Here is an 8,774-nt window from a genome sequence, read left to right as displayed (position 1 = left end):
GAAGTAAAAGTCACAGAGATAGATGTGAGCCGGGGAAGGGCTGCTCTTGGCTCATCTAAAGTCAGAGAAAAGGGGGCCTTGGGCACGGGTTCGGGGGTTAGCCCATATGAGCTGCTGCTGCCCATTGCCCCCTGGCTGGGAGTCTCATGGGGACCCTCAGAGGAGAGAAAAGGTGCAGGCCTGGAAGGGAAGAGAGGCGTGGGTCTTGTCTTGAGGGTTCTTGTCTGTTTTCTAAAGGCAGAGCTTCAGGGGAGGATCTCAATAGAATAGTTATCAACTTTATGCTGATGTGCCAAAATGGGATTTATTCCCGACTTCATCTGTCATTGGGTGTGGTTGGCACAACTGTCGCTAATTGGATTTTCGTGACCTATCTCCCTGACTGGAGTGATTTAAGCTCTTTACCCTTTGGTTGGGGAGAAGTGCAAACCATTTACTCTTAAATGTCCTTGGTTAGGGAAGATAAGATTTTAAGACTTACTAGATGGCTGTAAACTGCTTGGCTGTTTAACTGTCTGTCTCAGTTTCCCTATTCCACTTGTCCTGGCTTACTAGCCTGTCTCAGCTGCAGTGAGGGGGGGCATTGCAGAGGGGCCAGAGCAAGTCTGGAGACCAGGAAGGAGGCAACTGCAGTAGCCCCAGGGAGATGCTGGGGACGGTGGGGGACGGTGGGGGAAGATGGGGAAAATCTGATTCAAGCTACATTTAGGGGCAAAATCAGCTGAACGTGGGGTGGAGGGTGTGTGGCAGTGAGGCAGAGAGCCGGTCAAAATGATTCTTCGGATGCATTGTGGAAACCACACGCGTGGTTTTGTAAGACCCTCTCCTGGCTCTCTGGGCCACTCAGGATAAATCATAGCAGCTCTACTTTTCGGGACATACTTGGAGCAGGTACTCTGAGAAGCGCTTTAAAAGCACCGTCTCATTTAATGTTTACAGAGATACTGCAAAGTAGGAAGTGATCTCCTCGCTTTACAGGTGAGAACACTAAGGCCCAGAGAAAGAACAGCCTGCTTGGCACATGTGTTGTGAGTGGCGGAGCTGGGACTTTAACTTGAACCTGACCCCAAAACCTTCACTCTCTACCTTATTATTGCCTCCGCAGCTCCTCTCCAACATCGGTCCCATCACTTGCTAGTCCTCAAACACTAGCCAACCTGGATGACTTGCTGGTCATTAAAGGTGGCACATGTTCTTGGCAAATCCTCCCACTGTGTGATGGAGTCTAAATTCCTCCTTTGTATCTGGGCTGGACTGAGTAACCCATTTGCCTGATAGGATGTGGTGAAGGTGACATTCCTGGACTTTGAGTCCAGGTCATAAGAAGCCTTGGGGCTTCCACGGGGGCCTCTCGCACATTCGCTCTGGGAAGCCTGAGTCGCAACGTAGGAAATCCACACCGGAGAACCCGCGTGCAGGCCCCTCCACTCGGCTGTCCAGCTGAGGGCAGCCTTTGCACCACGCCCACCGAGAGACCAGACACATTAGTGAAGCCATGTTGGAGCAGAACCTCTGCTAACTGAACATGTGACATATGCCATATGGAAAGAAGAATGACTCAACTGACCCCACTCGCATTTGTGACCTGCAGGTATATAATGAATGGTTGTTAATTGAGGTCATTAAGTGTTGGGACAGGTTGTTACGCAGCAGTAGATAACAGGAATATTGGTTCCTACCCGCCCCATTCACCTCCACCCCAAATTACTTTTGTTTGTTCAAATTTCCTGAAACTTCGGTGGGTACAGAAACCACAAACTGATCAACAGAGAAAAGAGGGACAGAAATAACTGGAATCTTGGGGCCAGTTCCCCTTCCTCCACAGGTTTCTTCTTCTCCCAACAGCTTGGTCCAAAGCCTGCTGGGAATTTGCTACTAAGATGTGCCCAGGCAGGGACCCTGACCCCACACGCATTTGGATCAGGCCTTCACAGACCCTCAGCTAGAAGCACTTGAAGGCAGAAAAACAAGGTGGAAACACAGAAAAACCCCAAATCCCAGATAGGGCGATGATGAGGAGAGATACCCAGCAAGGGGGCCTCAGTAGCCTGCCTGATCCTGGCAGTAGAGGGGGGTACTCCAGGGCCTTCCCTGGGCTTGGGCAGTCACCAGTTGACCCTAGAGCCCCGTCAGCCACTGGGTCTTGTGGGCAGTACTTGGGGTCATATATCTGTCAGTCCAGGCCAAAGACCTGGCCACTCTGGTTGGCACCCTCCATGTAGCACACCTGCAGAGACTTGGAGGAGTTGTCACACTTGTTGGTCCCCAGTTTGGTGTCATAAATGTTCCCGTGGATCCTGGGAGCCATCATGCCCACCTGGCTGGCACACTTGTTGGTACCCATTTGCAGGCTGATGGTTGAGTGGTCCATGGGTGGCAGGACATGGTTCTTGGGGTCATACAGATGCCTTCTTGTGCCATATGCTGTCATGCCTGACTGTCTGGCATACATATTGGTGCCCTTCTGGAGCCCAGTGACTCCGTGGCCCGCCTTCATGGTGGCGTCATCAAAGTTCCACTCCTGCTTCTCCAAGTACTTGATGCCAAGGTCCACGCCACCCTGCAGCCCCTTTGTCTTGGCCTTCCCTGCCCCGGTCAGGAGCAAACCACTAGAGAGTATCATGTTCCCATCTCAAACAGGTCCGCAGAGTGCATGCCATAGCTGCCCATGGCCTTGATGAAATTTGAGAGGTCTTGTCAATGGTGCCAGTTTTGCATGGAGCAGTTGGTCTTGGGGACCGCGCCGGGACCCTCTGGAAGTCAGGACAAATAGGCCCGTGAGTCTCTCTCCATCCAGCTGCAGAGCCCCGCCTCCTTCTGAGGGCTATATTTGGACAGGAGCCAGTTCTTGACTCGGCAGAAAGCCCCTCTGAGGGCCCTTGTTGAACTGCGTGGAACTCAACTACAGTGTGATGATCTGATACGTGTCTACAGTGTGAAAGGATTCCCCAGGGTTCATTAACATACCCATCACCTCACATATTTACGTCTTTTTTTTTTTAGTGAAAACATTTCAGTTCTACTCCTTTAGCAAATTTTAGTTATACAGTAGTGTTATCAACCAATGATAGTCACCATGTGATACTTGAGATCCTCAGATCTTATTCATTTGATAACTACAAATAATTCCTTTATTCAATTCTCCTTAATTACTCAGAGCGTGTCGTGTCCCTGGTTCCCACCAGGACCCTGGGTGACACAGGCTGGTCTTGAACTTCTCCACGTCAGTACATAGTAGACCAATGTCTACAGAGTTGGAGGAGGATCGGAGAGAGATGCTTTTCCCCAAAAATGCATCAACCACACAGCATTTCACATGTAAGACGAGAGAGATACATTCTCAAACACGTAGGAACTCTAACTCTCACACATCCTTCCTGAAAAAATCTAAAGTCATCATCTCCGTGTGTTGGAGAGGCATGTGACCTTGTCTAACCCCACCAGTCAGGTAGATGGTCTTCGAAGGTAAGATAGGTTCAAATTCTCCCGGGTCTCTAGTCCTGGTGGAGAGCAGGAGCTTGTTATGTTGGTGGGATGGAGGAATATAATGGAGCAGTTTGGGTCATTGTTCCCAAGCCCCTGAGGTATATGGGAAGCCCTCACCTCAGCATGATTTGTATTCAGTCCTCTGCAGGGCTCAGGCTACCTTGGGTTAAGGGAGGGCAAGTCAATGCCTAAGAAAAAGAATTTCAAGACATAGACAAATTGCCCTGGCCGGTTTGGCTCAGTGGTTAGAGCGTCGGCCTGCGGTCCCGAGAGACCCAGGTTTGGTTCCCGCTAAGGGCACGTACTTCGGTTGCAGTTTTCCCCCGGCCTTGGTTGGTCATGCGGGTGGCAGCCACTCGATGTGTCCCTTTCACGTCTATGTTTCTCTCTCTCTCTCTCTGTTCCTCTCTCTCCCTCCCACTCTACCTGAACAAAAAATGCAAAAATGTCCTCGGGTGAGGGTAAAAAATACATAAATAAAAAAGACATAGCCCTGGCCGGTTTGGCTCAGCGGTTAGAGCATCAGCCTGCGGTCCTGAGAGACCCGGGTTCGGTTCCCGCTAAGGGCATGTGCCTTGGTTGCAGTTTGTCCCCGGCCCTGGTCGGTCGTGCGGGTGGCAGCCACTCGATGTGTCCCTTCACATCGATGTTTCTCTCTCTCTCTCTCTTCCTCTCTCTCCCTCCCACTCTACCTGAACAAAAAAAAAAAATGTCCTCGGGTGAGGATAAAAAAAAAAGACAGACAAATTAATCCATCCCCACCCCATACCACTCATACAAAATATGTGTCACAATATTAGCTATTATTTCGCAAGTTGGTCACCATGTGAAGGCATTGCATGATCTCACCTAATCCTCCCAGCCAACGCTGTGACGTTGGCACCATGATTAAGGCTCAAAGTAGTCACAGCTAGTGAGAGATGAAGCTAGAATCTGGGTGTGAATATGCTAGACCTCAGAGCCTGTGCTCTTGACCTCTGTCAGTGTCCAGGAGAAAGCAGGGTATGTTGGACGGCAGCCAGGTCTGGGGGCAGAGCCCTGGGCAGGCAAGCACCCTGAGTTTGCACCCCTGTTCTGCCATCCTGCTGAGTGTGGCTGAGAGTGGGCCACTTCATTCATTCAGCACGCAGTTCCCTAGGCTGGCCCTGCACCAAGTGCTGAGGATCCGGAGAAAAAACCTACTCTCTAGTGGTTTGCTCAGTGTTGCAGGAATGCCAACACCGTGGATTTGTTACAATATGACAAGGGTCATTAAGTATTTCTTCTCCTCGGTTCTATTGTTTTCCTCTGTGAACTTCCGGCAAGTGGTTGGGAAATCAAGGCTTGCTAACGCAAATGCTGACAGGACAAGCATGGAATGCGGTTTGATGTCTAACTCGAGACAAGTTCTCTCTGAGTCTCAAATTCCTCACCTGTTGAGTGGAGATAACACATATAATACCTAATTCATAAGATAATCCACATGTATACCTAACTCATAGGATAACCCATATACATACACATAGCTTAGGGGATAACCCACATCCACACCTAGTGCATAGAACAACCTGTATATGCATGTGTGGGCCATATTTTGCCCCTGGCCCTGTGGACTCCATAATAACTAAGGTCTCTGCTGATTCTGATCTTCTAGGGTATCTGAATAGGAAAGAGGACAAGGGAGGGATGTCCCCAGTTCAGATTTATCAGACAGGCTTAGGATCAGTTGCACACAACACAAAATCCTAAAATAATAGTAGTGAAAAACATTAAAGAAGTTTATTTCTCTGTCATGTAAAAGAAGTCCAGAGATGGCCAATGCATGGCTGGCACAGCAACTCCATAAATATGGTTTCTTCTATCTCTCTGCTCTGTCATCCCTTGCATATTGCCCTTACCCTCATAGCACAGTATGGCTGCGAGAGCACTGGCCATTACATCAGCTGTCCAGAGAGCAGAGTAGAAGAGCTTTTTTCTTTTAAAGAGACTTCCTGCTTTCCTCACAACAAATTTCATGTATATAGTCACATGGCCGCACTTCATTACAAAGGAGGCTGGGAAACGCCTTGAGGCTGGAAAGCAAGGTAGCGAGCAAAACCTTTTTAGCTAGCTGGAAGAAGTGGACAGTCAATATTGGAAGGGAACTAGCCATTTCTGCCCCATCAAATAGCCTGGCTTGTGAGAAGGTTGTGTGGATCATTGGAGGGATGTTACCAGGCAGCCAGACTCTGTCATCCACATCTTCTCTTCTGCCTCATAACTTTCCAACCAAGAAGTGAAGAGAACAAGACAGAAAAAGGTCATCTGAATATAATAATGGCAACAACAACTGACCAAGGACCTGCTCTACCCCAGGCCCTGAGCTGAGCCTGGGGTGAACATTATCTCAGATTTTCATCTCCCAGACTCCCAGGAGTGAGTCTCCTGTAGTGGTGAGGAGGGGTCACGTCCTGCCTGTGCCAGCTGCGGCAGGAGACCTCAAAGCCCACTGTCCCCCAGATGGATAACCAACCAGCCCTTCCATGTTCAGTCCTGCTCTGAGCCCCCGTCTCGGGAGATTCCTGGTCTCTCCAATCCCTGAGCCTTTCTAAGGATCTTACATTGTCCTGTGCCCTGATGGCTCCCCGTGAGCAGTCAGGCTACAACTTTCTGGGTTTCTCAAATCAGTCCTCATTCGCCATCTGTTTCCCAGCTTCCACAATTTGATTGACTCCTTTTATCTGATGTTATTTCTTCATGTTCTCTTTGTCTTTGTGGATGGGAGTGCACTTTTTTTTTAAATGCCTTTACGTCATTTAACTGAAATTTTAGAGAACAGTGGAGGAAAATAAGTGTGTTCAGTTGGCCCTGTGAAAATGGTAGCCTCCCACCTGCGTTTGTTTTTTTTGTTTTTTCAAAACAAATATGTTTTTATTGATTTTAGAGAGAAAGGAAGGGAGAAAGAGAGATAGAAACATTGATCGGCTGCCTTCTGCATGCCCCCCACTGGGGATGGAGCCCACAACCCTGGCATGTGCCCTGACCGGGAATCGAACTGGCGACCTCTCGGTGCATGGGACAGCGCTCAACCACTGAGCCATACTGACCAGGCTGCCTGCATTCTTGATGTGGGGAGCTATGTGAATTGTATGGCATTAGCATCCTGGCCCCCTCCTTCCCATCCATCTCAGGAGCCCCTGGCCCCTCAGCACACGGGGCTCTGTTTCTCCCTCTCTGAGCCCAGGCATGTCTGTCCTGACTCCGCAGCCCAGCCCTGCCTCATGCTTCCTTGTCACAGACCGGGCAGGCTGTGGCGGATAACTGAGTCCCTGGTGCGGGTCATTCCTGAGAAGTCAGGTGTGTGGTGTGGGGCTTGAATGAGTTAAAATGTACAGTTGGGGATGAAAGCCAGACCTTTCTAAGTGGGAAGACCAGAGTGAATCCCCCACACGAATATTCCCACTGTGTTTACAATGGAGTCCAAAGTCAATGCTCAAGGGCAAAGCCTCAGACGGTCACATTGGCCTTGCAAACCCCTTAAGCAGGGACACAGACGCACCTCTCCAGGGGCTGTGACACAGCCAGCACTTCCTCCCGTGCCTTGGTTAAGTGCCTGCACCAGATCTTGGCGTTGAGAAGCCCTCTTGTGTGAACAATATGTTTCTTCAGAATCCCCCCAGGGGGCTGTGATGCTCGCGAGGTCACAGGGGGAGAGGCACATGGCCCCAAGGTCTAGCTGACCAACCATCTGGTGTGGTGGGAATGAGGAGTTGCTGGGATACAGGACTTTCTGTGCTAAAACCAGGACAGTCCCAGGGCAAATCGGGCTGGTCTCCCTATGAGAACACCTGTCGCAGCAGGCTGGCTTCTCACATACCCTCCTGGGCTTGTCCTTGTTGCAAAGGCAGCTTAAAATGGTAATTCTGTGCTGTTTAACCCCCACCCCACCACCCCCACCTCACTTAGCAAGACAGATGGTGGATGGTTCAGAGGTAGGCTCTGGAAGCAAGGTGTCTGGGTCTGAACCCCAGCTCCCACACCCACCCGCTGTGAAGCAAGTCACTTCACCTCTTTCTGCCTCAGTTTCCTTATCGATCAAATGGGAGGAAGAATAATAAATTCTAACCCATAGGGTTATTGCAAGGATTGAGTTAACAGATGTAAAGCACTTCGAATATATGCAGACTGTGATCCCCTATATAAACCCTGAGGTCTCAGGGCCCTCATGACTCGTGGGGTTTTGAGAGTTTGGGGGTTTAAGAAAGCACAGGTTATAGGTTAAATAACACAGCAGTGGTGTCTGGGTGAGCTTCCCACAACGAGACGCATTCCTATTTCTGCAGAGAACAGTGTCTGAATGTTCATACACCTGTTCAAGTTAGGTTTGGGCCACCAGATGGGTTTCGGTGCTCAGACTGAAATGATTTTGTTCAGAACGCTTCGGCCTCGGAAGCGCGGGGCAGTGTTGTCAACCTGTGTGCGGGTTGGCTGTTGTTATCACTTCTTGCGCATCTGGTGTTAGCTGCCATGGAACCACTCCTTTGTTGTTTCATTGTGAGAGTACATCTGTTAAAGCTGGTACAGTAAACAAGGAAGGGTCAGGACAGAAGAAGCAACAGGAGAGGGCCTGGGCGGGGCTGCTCTGGCTCCTAGAAATGTTACAGGGAAGAAGTGAGCCTGGGCGGGGCTGCTACTGGCTCACTGAAGAGTCAGAGGAAAGGGGGCCTTGGAGACAGGGCAGGGGGTTAGCCTGGCTGAGCTGCCCCTGCCCACTGCCCCCCTGGCTGCAAGTCTCCTGAGGACCCTTCAGCTTAGGAGATGCACACCCAACAGGCCTGGGCGGGCTCCTGGGAGGGGAGGCACCTGGAGACACTTCCTGAGGACCACTCAGTACTGCGGTGCCCAAGGCCCTGTGGTTGCCTGGAGTTTTCTAGTGGGGCCTTTCTTACCAACAGCTCTGAACAGCCTCTGAAGACTGAGGAGACGCTGTCTTTTATTTATTTATTTATTTATTTAATTTATTTATTTATCCTCATCCGAGGACACTCTTGTATTTATCTTCAGACAGAGCGGGAGGGAGAGAGAGAGAGGAAGAGAGAGAGAAACATGGATGTGAGAGAGACACATCGATTGGTTGCCACCCACACAACCCCAACCAGGTGGGGACAAACTGCAACCGAGGTACGTGCCCTTAGCGGGAACCAAACCCCCGCCTCTCTGGTCTGTGGGCTGACACTCCAACCACTGAGCCAAACAGGCCAGGGTGACAACGTCTTCTTCTTTCTCCATGCAGGCCTTCAGTTTAGTGATATCTTTCTGTGCCTTTCTAT

General features: G+C 50.2%; 1 pseudogene; it reads right to left on the bottom strand.

The window, feature by feature from the left end:
- Nucleotides 1–2,040: 2,040 nt before the first annotated feature.
- On the bottom strand, nucleotides 2,041–5,369 carry LOC118618434 (annotated as a pseudogene).
- Nucleotides 5,370–8,774: the final 3,405 nt, after the last annotated feature.

Source organism: Molossus molossus, unplaced genomic scaffold (genome assembly GCF_014108415.1).
Source record: "Molossus molossus isolate mMolMol1 unplaced genomic scaffold, mMolMol1.p scaffold_m16_p_6, whole genome shotgun sequence".
Classification (NCBI taxonomy): Eukaryota; Metazoa; Chordata; class Mammalia; order Chiroptera; family Molossidae; genus Molossus; species Molossus molossus.
The sequence above is the reverse complement of the archived record's forward strand: the minus strand, read 5'-3'. Positions and strand labels throughout refer to the sequence as shown.